Consider the following 13,559-nt stretch of genomic DNA (forward strand, 5'->3'; position numbering starts at 1 on the left):
TTTTGACCAATAGGATAGGTGGATTGGAAACTACCTGCGCTCTAATTGGTTAAATGATGTGCGACACTTAAGCTTCTCCAATCAGAGCGCAGATAATTTTCAATCCACCAATCACAGATGTCAAAATTAATTAACTTAAATTGTATTTCCGCTTTATATAAAGAATTATACAAAAAACGAATTTTATAAAAAAAATCCTAAAAATTTGATGCAGATTTTAAATCTCCCTCTAACATTAAAATTCTTTCCAACTTATATATCTTAGTTGTCATGGCTGACTCATTAACGACTTTCTAAGATGATGATTCAACTAGATGATGTTGACAGGAGTTGTCAACAAATCTTTTTTTTTGTTAGAGGAGAGTGATTTTTTTTTGGGGTGGGGGAATGTTATTTTTCTAAGAGTGATTGCTCGTTTGATGGTTTGAAGTATCCATCTGAAAATAGATAAACATTTCAAGGACTAACAAAAAGTTTCATTGAAAAGTGGAGTCATATTGATTCAGTGGTTAGCAATATCTTTCGGTACATAAATAAGTGCCTTTTTTTGTATGACACTTGACAAAGAAACATTTATTTTGTTGTTCTAACAGGGCTCCATATACACCTTACACTTGCGAATAAGACCGTGGATCTAAAGGGATAAGACAATGTCCGATAAATTAATGTACATCCCCAATGATTATACACAAATTTGCTCCTTATGTAATAGTGGTTGAAACGTTTGGACACTCCACTTAACGAACCTACCAATCAAAATTCGAGAAAAGTCCCAGACGTTGTTAAGTCAACGAATAAGCAAACACTTTTTTAAAACTTTGGGGACTAGTATAATAAATAGCCCAATGTCTCCTCTCACCCTGGAATCAGACAGACAGACGTATAAACGGTTCGTGTAAAGAAATGATTATGGAACGAATTAAATCAAATCTTTATTCTTTAGGGTAGGGCATATAGGGAAGATGTGTTAATATCCACGGATAACAAGGGATGGGATAATGGACGATAAATTAATGTACCATACCCCCTATCCTATCATATAAATTATTAGGCTTTTTTGTCTGTAGCGAAGGAAATGATATGGTTCTTCTTTACAGTGAAGCTGCTTACAGGTTCTGAGATAGTTTTAGGCTATATTATTACTATTAATAAGTCTTGGTATGGTTCGAGGGTATTTTTTGCATACCAAATTACCATATCCATTCGAATTTTGAGCTGCTAGTTTATGAAAAACAAAATTACCCCTTATCTAGATTAGAATTATTAGTGGAATAAATTGGATACTGATACTTTGTACAACCCAATCAAGACTCAATTCGTCCCCCCCTCCTCCTGAAATTTTTAGCTAACAAAGGGCATAACGAGTTCATAAACTTTTAAGTATAATTTATACAGTCCATCACAGCCCCTCCCTCCCGGCCCTGGTTAATATAAAAGTTTTAATGTTGTATGAATCATAGAATAATGTAGTGGAAGAATTGGGTAGCAAATTTTCCTAGGACAAATTGAATAAAGCAATGGAAGAGAATAATTATTCAATCGTTTATTTATTGTATTTTAATTCTTGTACAAGGAATTTTCATCGAATTTTTAAAAATACTTATATGCTTTATGTTCTTATCTTTTTTTATCTTGCAATAATGTTCTATGGTAATTGTATGTTACAAATGTTTAAAAATCATAATAATAACGGCTGCGCCCTTTGTAATCTAAAATATATCTCATACTGGGCAAGAAGGTAATTTAATATGTTTTTAAATTATTTCCTTGTTGTCTTAAATCCCATACTGAAAGCACATTTAGACTTCTTTTGACCTCTAAAAGCTTCCCTAAATATTACTATTTCAATATAGAGTGAGATTATTTGAGATTTGCATTGTTTAATAAAATAGTAAGTTTTTTTTGTCTGAAGCTAAAGATCAGAAAAATTCCTAGTCTGACTGGGTTGTACTTTTCAAGGAAGCTTTATAAACATCTTAGGTTGGTTTCAGACTATTTCCCTGATCTCCCCTACCCTCCCTTATAGGCTGGGGCGAAGCAGCTAATAAAATGCATAGTAAGACTTACTTAATTTTTTTTTTTACACGCAAAGCTTAGTTATTTAAAGCTCCGCAATCGGTTCAGCTGTTAAGAAATTAACGGAAAGATAAACAAACATCGTTCTAAATACTTTACATTAATTCGTCAATTATCATCAAGTTTTTCAAACTTTTATGTTACAACTTAATATGTAATAACAAATGTTGGTTATGTTATCAAGAATGAAATGAAGATATATTTAAAGTCAGAAGGACACCATGCTCCAAGTACCAGATACTTCTGGTGCCAGGAAAAACGGTCAACGATAATTGATAAATGTGTAAACTTTAATAACAAAATCTTTGAATTTTATGATCATATTTAAATTATTTCGAATATTTATTCATCCAAATAATGATTTGATACAAGTTTACAACTCTTATAATTATATGTTAGTCTGTCTGTATGTAATGCCCATTTGTTTGACGTATATTGATAACTTTTTTGACCAATGTTTCTTATAAAAAAAAGGGTAATATCCTCTTCGAAATTTTTTTTTCAATTTTGAAAAATTTTATTACCGATAAATTGATGTACATCCCCAGTGATAATGCACAAATTACTCCATCTGTAGATTACGATTAGTGGTTGAAACGTTTGGACACTCAACTTAACGAACCAACCAATCAAAATTAATTAAAGTCTCCAAATTTATTAAGCCAACTAATAAGAAACGTTATTAATTACCAAACTTTAGGGACTAGTGTAATAACCACCCCAATGTCCCCTCCCTCCCTGTATAGAGACACTATTTCATAAGGAAAAAGTTAAATATAGAGAAGCCACAAAACTGCAAACAACAGAGTGTCATTTTAATTCTATACAAAAAAACATTATGCAAATTTGGAAAGAAAGAATGGAAAGGTAAAACAACAGGGATCTAAAGGGATAAGACAATGGTCTATAAATTGAAGTACATTAAACTTCCAATGAAACTTACGCCTTCTGTAGATTAAAATTAGTGGTTTCAAAAGGTAACGTTATTGGAAAACTTTGGGGACTATCGTAATAAACAGCCCATTGTCCTCTCTGGTATAGCACACTATATTTATTGTTTTGTTACAATTTTTAGCTGCAATTTTTCAGTGTGATGAAACTGCAGTCGCCCCTGTAATGGCCAGGGCTCGGCAGCTGCACCACAGCCGTCCCTGTAATATTCAGGGCTCGGCAGCTGCACCACAAACACCCTGTAATAATTAGGGCTCGGCAGCTGCACCACAGCCGCCCCTGTAATAACCAGGGCTCGGCAGCTGCACCACAACCACCCCTGTAATAACCAGGGCTCGGCAGCTGCACCACAGTCGCCCCTCTATTAACCAGAACTCGGCAGCTGAACCACAGCCACGCATAAGCCTCAAATTGAAACTTAATTCAATTTAAAAAAAAATTCTGAAAAGATGAATTTCTGTTCAGGAACAGATTTAGCAACCAGCTAAATTTTAAAGTCTTACGCACCGGTTACCGAGTCCTGCAAATAACACTCTGCAGTTGATAATAAACATTAAAAAAATTAATGGGTGTTCTTGAAATCTTAATTAACCCTCAAACTAATTCAGACAAGTTTATCTCTTTCTCTCTGTTAAAAACTGTTTTAAAACATCTTTTGTTAAAGATTATGTATCTAATTATTTATCTAAAGCTATTATTCTAATTGTTTATTGAGATAGTGTTTTCCAGTATGGCTTCGAAACCGATAAATATCCGCTGGATTAGAACCGTTTCTCAGCCATACTGAAAAATTATTTTTAGCATCGTATTAAAGACAATTTTCATGTAATATTAAAATCATAAAATTAATACCAGTTTTTAACGTTAGCCCAGGCCATGGCCCCTTGGGGCTAACAGAGGTGGTTTAAATCTTAAATTTTTTCAATTTGATTTCCACGGAAAGCTGTCTATAATACGATGCAATAAATAATTAATATACAATAAAGTAATCAAGAAACTGCAATATACAATTTCATGCAAAAAATATCAGGCATAATCCCTTTAATCGGTAGTGGACAGTCAAAATGCAAGGGAGGAAGGGGATATTGGACTGTTTATTACACTGGCCCCCAAAGTTTTATTATAAAGTTTTCTTAGTTGGCTAAATAACTTTGGGGACTTCTATTGAATGTTGATTGGTTGGTGCATTAGTTATATTTCTATACGTTTCAACCACTATTTTTAATCAACAAACGGGGTAATTTTGTGCATCATCAGTGGGGATATACATACATTTATTAGCTCTTTTCTTATCCCTTTAGATCCCTACAAAAGAACCCTATTTTTTAAAACTCTGTACATATTGGTGATGCATTGTATACTGTTAAAAGTTAAGTAATTCTATAAGAGACCCCTTAGAGCCATAGCCTAAGAAAATAGATTTAGCTTCCTTGTTTATTTACAGATATTAAAAATTTATTTATTAGAAGAAATAAAATTACTAAAATAATCACAAAACCTTGTAAGGAACACAGTAATAGTGTCTGACTGATTATGACGTAACAAAAAAAATTAGCCAATGAGAGGCCGTTATTGACCAATGGTAAAATTTATAGTGGCCTCTCATTAGCTAATTTTTTTTTTTTACGTCATAATCAGTCAGACACTATTACTGTGTTCCCTTGTAAGGCACGACATACAGATTGACGGCTGGAATTGCGAATGTACCCTTATTACTTAGCAATTTTTAAAAGCAAAGTGTATCTATAATTATTAACTTATCAGTTTAGACATGTTAGAATTGTCCTATCGATTTCAAACTTTAGATTTCCCATTTTCGTTTTGACATAATTGCAATATGCATGTTTGGAATATATGTATGCAAATTTAAATTAATATTTTTATACAAATATTCTTTAAAATCATTCGTATGGACATATATATTTTCAAAAGTAGCAAAATTGCATAAAAATCAAGATCTGCTTACAATATTTACGCAAATTACCTGCTGCGATTCACGGAGGGAGGGGACATCGGGCTGTTTATTACACTAGTCCACAAAGTTTTATAATAACGTTTTCTAACAGTTTTAGGTTTGGATTGGTTGGTTCATTAAGTTAATTGTCCAATCGTTTCAACCACTAATGAAATCTACAGAAGGGAAAAAAATGTGTATCATCAATGCTTTTTTATATCAATTTGATGGCTATTGTCTTATCCCTTTAGATCCCTGCCTGCGATTACAGAGAAGTAAACTGCAAAGCCACAACTCTAAAAATATAAATCCATCAAGGGGCTTCTAGAGAGAGAGAGAGAGAGAAAGAGAGAGAGCCTAAAGGATTTATTATAACTTGGATGTTACACCAGATTTTTATGTACTACAACAATACAATGAAACTCAAACCGTCCACCCTCTTTATCCCATATCCTCCCTTCCTACTGGATGAAAAAACTGACCAATAAATGAGTTCCATGTTAGCAACCTAAATTGACTACAATTTTCCCCTATAATAATATCCACGTATATTCTATATCCATTGAGAGCCTTAATAAATAGGCGCGTCCAGGGAAGGAGGTAGGGGGGGGGGGGAGGGGGTGAAGGGGGTTTTCTTATAATATATTCCCTTCCCCCTTACGTCTTGTAACCACCTCTCTCTCTCGCGTCGTCGCTTCAAACCATTCGTCGACTACGTCTCTCCTCTCGTAACACTTCAGTAAGCGTAGATTCTTTGCATTAAGAGGATACACGTTGTTTTATTTTTCAAAATCAGTTACAAATAAGATATAGTGATTTTTTAAATTATAAAAGTGATTTTTAACGTTAAAAATAAATGGAAATTTGAATATTATTCATTTAAAATGATTTAGTCAAGTTTAAATAGTGATAAAACTGAAGATTATAAATTTAAATAGAATTATAGATATAGGGTGTTGTCCCTAATTTAGATTTAATTCCTCAAAATTAGTGAAAATTGGGGGAAATCTTCCAATCAACGATTGATAATAATAATTTATCTCTAAATTATATTCAATAAATACACTTTAATAAAGGTAAGACAATTTTATTTATAAACTTTTTTTTATAAAATATAAGCATTAAAATATTAAGATTAAGATTAAGAATAAAAGGCAGAACTGAAATTTTGAGATTAAATGTAAGTTATAAAAAGTGAACCAATTTTACATTAATTAGTTTGGGGTGACATGGAATATTTTGCCTAGCAAAAAGTTATTATTTTTTTATATTTGTATGATAAGATTCAATTATATTCAGGGATCTAAAGGGATAAGACAATTAAGCATATATATTGATATACATCCCCAATGATGATACGCAAAATTACCCATTCTGTAGATTTCAATTATTGTTTGCAACGTTTGGACACTCAGCTTAATAAAGCAACCGATCAAAATTCATTAAACGTCCCCAAAGTTGTTAAGCCAACGAATATGGCGTTGCTACAAAAGACCTACTCTACAAAAGACCTACTTTAAACTTTAGACTGGAAATAAACAGCCCAATGTCCCCTCCTTCCCTTAGTTTATATTATCAAAAATATTTGAAAAAATATATATACATATAGCCTAGTTAAAAAGAAAATGAAAGTAGTACTAGAGTAATTTTGTGTGAGAGATTTAAAATGCAGATAAATTACATCAAAATAAATCAATCATATAAAAATGGATACATTATTACTTGGATCTTACAAAAGATTTTCATGTTCTATAATAAAGTTAAACTTGCAGCGGGCTTAAATAACGACCCCCTTTCTATTTTCTCCACCTTAAATGGGTAAACGAACTGACCAATAAATGAGTTCCATGTTAGCAAGCTAAATTGACGACAATTTTTTCGGTGTCATAATATCCAAGTATATTCTACATCAATTCAAATGAATTATTTTCACTTTCGTTTAATAATAAAAATACATAGAAATCAATGATCTTTGAAATCACACGATCTTTATCTGAAAGTCCCTCTGTGCATGGTAATAAGTTGCGCCTATTTTGGGGAAAAGGTATTTCCTCTTACCCTAACTATTTATATCTTGGACCTGACACAGCAGAAGTAGGAACTGTTATTAGAGTCTTCAATTTTTTCCGGGCCAAGGTAGGGCCGAGATTCGAACCTATTTCTTTGCAATTATATGTACCTAATAATCAGGGGTCAAGACATCAAGAGTCCCTTAAGTTTTTTTTTAACAAAGAATTTGATATCGAGGTTATAAAACTTTGGGTACAAGTAAAAATAAATATTACAGTCACATGTCCCCTACCTCCCTGGCTGGCACAAAGTAGTAAGCTGTGTTGAGAATTATTACAGGCAAACTAAACTTGTACGGCAAATAAAATTACAATCCTTAGATTTCGCAAATCATTTTCAACAGCCGACAAGGACAATCATCTGTAGGCAGAGGGGACATTGGGCTGTTTATTACACTAGTCCCCAAAGTTTTATGATAACTTTTTCTTGTATCAATAACTTTGGAGACTTGCATTATTTTTTTTGGTTGGTTCACTAAGTTTAGTGTCTAATAGTTTCACCAACTAATTGTAACCTACAGAAAGGAAAACTTTGTGTATTATAATTGGAGATTTATATCAATTTATTGGCAATTGTATTATCCCTTTAAATCCCTGTGAAAAAACAAAACCATAATTTTTGGAAAAAGAAACTTTAAGGCAGTTTTTAGAAAATATTAGAACTAAAATCTTAATAAGATGATAAGTTAGCAAGTTATGTTTTCTTTAATAAACAAAGAACTCACATTCTGCTTAGATAACGGTTGGCCACAAGGACATTCGGACATACTTAGAATATAAAGTAGCTGCGCTACTACAAAAATTGCAAATTATAGCAACAACAAAAACCTAAAAGAAAATTGGTCAAATTTTATAAATTTATACCACCAATTTTAATTTACTTTTTGGCAAGAAAGCCAAAGAAAACAAGGTTGACAACATCCATAAAAGCGAAGCACTGAAACGGTAGGACAAACGGACATTAACACTTGTATAGTGTCATAACTGAATAATCATAATATAAATATATAAGAGTCAAAGCAAAATTGTAAGTAAATTTGTTGAAAAACTGCTTGATTCAGGATAATGTTTATGGACATACTTACATTTATAGGATTTGATTATAGAGTTGCTTCGCTTATTAAATTATACTTTGTTGTCCCAGGAATTAATATACCAAAAATCAGATCAATCGGATGATTAGATCACATAAAAATTTGTTGTTAAAAAAGTAAAAAAATCAACATGTTTAAAATGGACGTACGGACATTTTGGTGATGATTATAGAGTTGCTACGCTTTCTAAATCGTACCTAACTACTAAAGGAATCACCATGCAAAATTTGAAATCGATAGGACAATTCTAACATGCCAAAATTAACAAAAAAGCTATCCGTTACGGACGTACGGACGGACGTACGGACGGACCGACCCTAATTATAGAAAAGCTTCGCTTTTAAAAATGAGCTTGGGTTAGCCAGGGATATTTAGGGGTTAAGACACTAAACGATAAATTGATTAAAAATATACTGTAGGTTTTTACAACCCAATCAAGGATTAATAAAATTGCACAAAGTTATTAGGCCAACGAATGAGAGACCAACATAATTATCCAATATTCCCCCCATATCTGGTAAACAACCAAAAATAAACATTTGTATGACATTTTTTTCTAAAGATTTAAATAATTATTGAACCGATTGAGCTCTCTACTTTAAGTTACTCACATAGGTCCAGTGTTGTTTTTGGCTATTTTATTTCTAAGTCTTCGCATGGTTTTAAGCTACTTTTTGCCCCCACCCCCCCTTCCCCTTCAAATACAAAGTCCGTAGATGCTACGAACACAACCGCTGAAGAATTGAAGTAATAGTTTTTCTCCTAAAGAAGTATCCTCCCCTAAATAGAGGGGTTGATTTTGGCAAATTGTGCAGATAAATGATGAAAATATGGAGAAAAATAAATAAATTGAGGGGATAGGTTAATTTGTATGTAAGGTGTGCTTTCCCAGTAAATTTTGGCCCTGCCAGTAAAAAGATTATGGTAAATCGTAAAATCTTATCATTACTGGTGTTTCCATAAAACAAAACAGAAAAAATCTTCTATAAATATTATTTTCGTAACGCATCTATTCTTTATATATAGTATGTTCGTATGTATAGCTAACCGTCAAATTGTTGACAGATTTATAGAATTTAAATAATAACCAAGACAAATTTAAGCCATTCAATGAAAATTTTATTGGTTTGTGAACAATACCTTTCAAAAGTTAAATTAACGTATATGGCCTTGCTAATTGAAATACTTTTCTGCTATGTGATATCTGTATTTGAATTATAATTGCTCCAATGAATATAATCTGATAATCTGATTAAAAGTTTGGACAATACAACAATTCAAGATTTTATAAAAAAAATCCAAAGTTTTTGAGCCAACTAATGAGAGACAGTGTTTACAAATCTGTGGCCGATAAATTAATTCCATCCCCAATGATTACACATAAAATTCCACTTCTGTATATTAAAATTTGTGGTTGAAATGTTTTGACACTCAACCAATCAAAATTCAAGAAAGGTCCCCAAAGGTGTAAGGCCTACGAATAAGAAAACGTTATTATAATACTTTTGGAATTAGTATAATAAACAGCCGAATGTCCCCTCCATCCCTTTTCATCTTCCTCATTTTGAGAATACCTTTATACCAGCTGTAAACTTGTCAGGTTTTGAGTTATGTTTAACAGTCCAGCAGAAGCCTTCTTCCCCCATCTGTCTATCTTTCTATCTATTTTTATCTATAGGGATGTGGGTATAGGATAATGGACAAATAGTTTGTTTATTCCACCTGTTAACTTGTCAGGTTTTGAGTTATGTTTAACAGTCCAGCAGAAGCCTTCTTCCCCCATCTGTCTATCTTTCTATCTATTTTTATCTATAGGGATGTGGGTATAGGATAATGGACAAATAGTTTGTTTATTCCACCTGTTAACTTGTCAGGTTTTGAGTTATGTTTAACAGTCCAGCAAATGATTAAAAACCAGTTATCTTAGCCCGGTGGGCTTCGGCCTCTTAGGGTTAACAAAACTGGTTTAAATGTTATAATTTTTTATTTCAATATCTGCGGGGAAAGCTGTCTATAATACGATTTGATAAATGAATATTCTCTTCTCTTGGTATACAGGGATAGGAGAACGAAATTCATTTAGATAAAGTTACAGTATTTAAACGTTTAATATTTACATATCCCTAAATTTATGTTCATATGTGAGTACTCATGCTTTAAGGATAAGCTGAAATAATTTTATTACACATGCATACACCTACCTACACAATTACAATAAATATATTACAAAGTATAGATGAACAATCCATACACCTGCCTATACAATTACAATAAATATACACAGTCTAGATGAACAATCCCTAAATTGAATGAACACTTCAAACATATTATTGTACTAAAAGGCAATTTTTTTTCATATCATTCAAACACATAGTTTAATTTGTTAAGATTGAGCTTTGCTTTGGGGAAATTTAGATAAATGTTAAGAAATTTTAGCTCCATTAGTGAACAACAATGTGTTCTTGTAGCTTACTACTGACTCATGTATAAAGGTTTCCTTTTCAAGTTTCCCTTAATGGTTAAATCAAGGTTTCTTCTGAGATATGCAGGGATATTAAGGGATAAGACAATTCAAGATGTCTTCATTTACACCCTAAATTATGACAAACAAAATTGCCCGTTCTGTAGATTAAAATTATTGGTGGAAAAGTTGGAACACTTCTAGTTTTTTACCTACGAATCAGGATTTAATAGAAGCCTTCAAAGCTTTTACATGAACAAATGATATATGAAATATAAAACTTTGGGTACCACTGCAATTTACAGTCCAATATCTCCGGAAATATGTATAGGGATGTATTTTTGAGCTTTACTATGAGCAAAAATTAATTGCTCTGTTTAAATGTGTTAGATTAGCTGCGCTACACTATAATTTCCATCGGCTTTCTCAGCTGCTACAAAAGATAGAGGTCACATTTTTTATTATAAATCTATATGCATTCTATGAAATTGATTGCTACTTGTCTGCTTTGGCTGCTTTTCTCAGCTTAAAATAATAAAATTAAGTCAACAAATTAATTTAATTGTATTACCTTCAAAAACAAATACATATTAAATTTTACTGTTAGGCCATGTTATGAGTTAATAAATGTAATTTAAATGACCAGTATTAGTAAACTCATCAATCTGGGTAACCTATAATTACGGATGTTCATACAAATCCGCATATCTTTACATCTGCATAAGGAATCTATAGGGATAAGACAATAGCCGATGAATTGATGTACATCCCCAATGATTATGTACATAATTCTGTGGATTATAATTAGAAGTTGAAACGTTTGGACACTCAACTTACTAAACCAACCAATCAAAATTCCATAAAAGTCCCCAAGCTGTTAAGCCAACAAATAAGAAAAGGTTATTATTAACTTTGGGGACTAGTGTATTATATAGCCCAATGTCCACTCCCTCCCTGCATCTGCATAGCGTTTTATATTCGCAAAGACACACTAGCAAATAACATAAAAAGGGCTTTAGATTTTATGCTTGCTTTTAAAAATTCCTATTTTCATTGAATTTGTTGAAAATCTTTAGTTCATCTGTGTTGTTTTTGTTATTTTTCTATAATAATTTTTTTATTAATAATGAACAGATGAAACGTATTTTAAACATATTTGTATTTTCATTGAATTTTAGCCAAACTTTGGCAACATTGTTGAAACACTGGTCTAGTGTGTAATAAAGGGGGAGCTAAATTGTAGCCTGGTATAATTGAGTAGTTGCTAATTGGTTAATCAGTCTTATACGGGTGGTCAACCTTTCAGTATTTACTTAGGGATGGACCTTTAGACCATTCTCAATTCATGACAATAAAATTAAAGGGTTACATCATTTAAAATTGACCAAAAACTAGGAAGAAACAATAATTATACAGGTACCCAAAGTTTTAGAAACAAGTTTTATCATTTATTGGCTTTTAAACTTTGGGTACAGCTCCACCAATTTTCTGAATTTACCTAGGGATGAACTGTTGGACCATTCCTTATTCATGACAATAAAATTAAAGGGTTACATCATTTGAAATTGACCAGAACCAGGGCGAAACAATAATTATACAGGTACCCAAAGTTTTAGAAACAAGTTCTATATTTCATTGGCTTTAAAACCTTGAGGACTTTGATTTAATCTTGATTGATTGGTACAAACTAGCAGTGTCGAAACTTTTCGACCAATAACTTTTATCTACAAAAGGGGCATTTGTTATCATAATTGTTAGCGTTCATCAATTTATCGTTATTTTATGATTTAAAAAGTCAATGATTCGTCATCAGCGACTTTGACAGATGTACAAATAGACGTATAGACGATCCCTTGTTATAAAGTAGCTACGCTACTAAGAATCTAGGGTAGATGAAGAAATGGTTTGGTTCTAATAAACAACCCATTATTCAGATTACAATATTTCTTTGTTAAAAACATTTCTATCTTAAAGTTAAATAAAAGGACAGGTACTATTATACCAAAAAAGATTTATAAGTAAATATGATAGCCTCTGGGGGAGGGCGTGTAGGTCAGAAAAATAGCATAAAACCACGCCCAGTTATCTATAAAGCTTCCTTGAAAAGCAATTGTTGAGATATTTAGCTTTAGAAAAAAAACTTTATTACTTTATATGATAGGTAGTATATTAAGGTGTATTTATATAGTCTATAAAAATTGAAAATATTTTTTTTGAATCCTTATTACAACCCTTGAAAAACAGAACTCATAGCCTATCTTTAAGTTTGAAAAACACACCCCTTTTTAAAATAGCTTTTTAACATTTGATGACTTATATTGCCTTTTTGCAGGCCTAAAAACTTTGAAAGAAAATTAAAATGCAATAATTTTAAGAACAATGTTAGATAAAATTCAACTAGAACGAACAAACCTACGGACGTACGGACAGAGCCTAGTTGTATAGAAAGATGTAAAAAAATTAAATGCAGGGAGGGCTAATTCTATTTATCATAATTGGGGATGTACATCAATTTATCATTCATTGTCTTATCCCTTTAGCTCTCTGCTAGATATTATTCTTGATTTTGTACATTTTAACCAAGAAAAGTTATTTATCTTATCGTAGTATGAAAAATTATGAAGGGCTAAAGCCTTGGCTGACAAAACTAGTATAAATTTTATAATTTTAATTTAACATTCAATGAAAATTGTCTGTAATACGATGCTATACACGATTATTCATTATGACTAAGAACCGGTTCTAATCTAGCTGATATTAATCGGTTTTAAAGCCATACTGGAAAATTGTCTCACACCTGTTTTTAACTGAAACCTAAAATTATCTCAAAATTTGTGGAATAAAATTTGTGTAAACATTATAATATACATAAATACATGGATTAGAAAATCAACAAAAATGTTCATCATTGACGAAATATTTCTATTCTTGGCAATTTATTTAAAATTTTATAT

This window comes from Acartia tonsa, chromosome 6 (genome assembly GCF_053477335.1).
Source record: "Acartia tonsa isolate MP-2025a chromosome 6, ASM5347733v1, whole genome shotgun sequence".
In the NCBI taxonomy this organism is placed as follows: Eukaryota; Metazoa; Arthropoda; class Copepoda; order Calanoida; family Acartiidae; genus Acartia; species Acartia tonsa.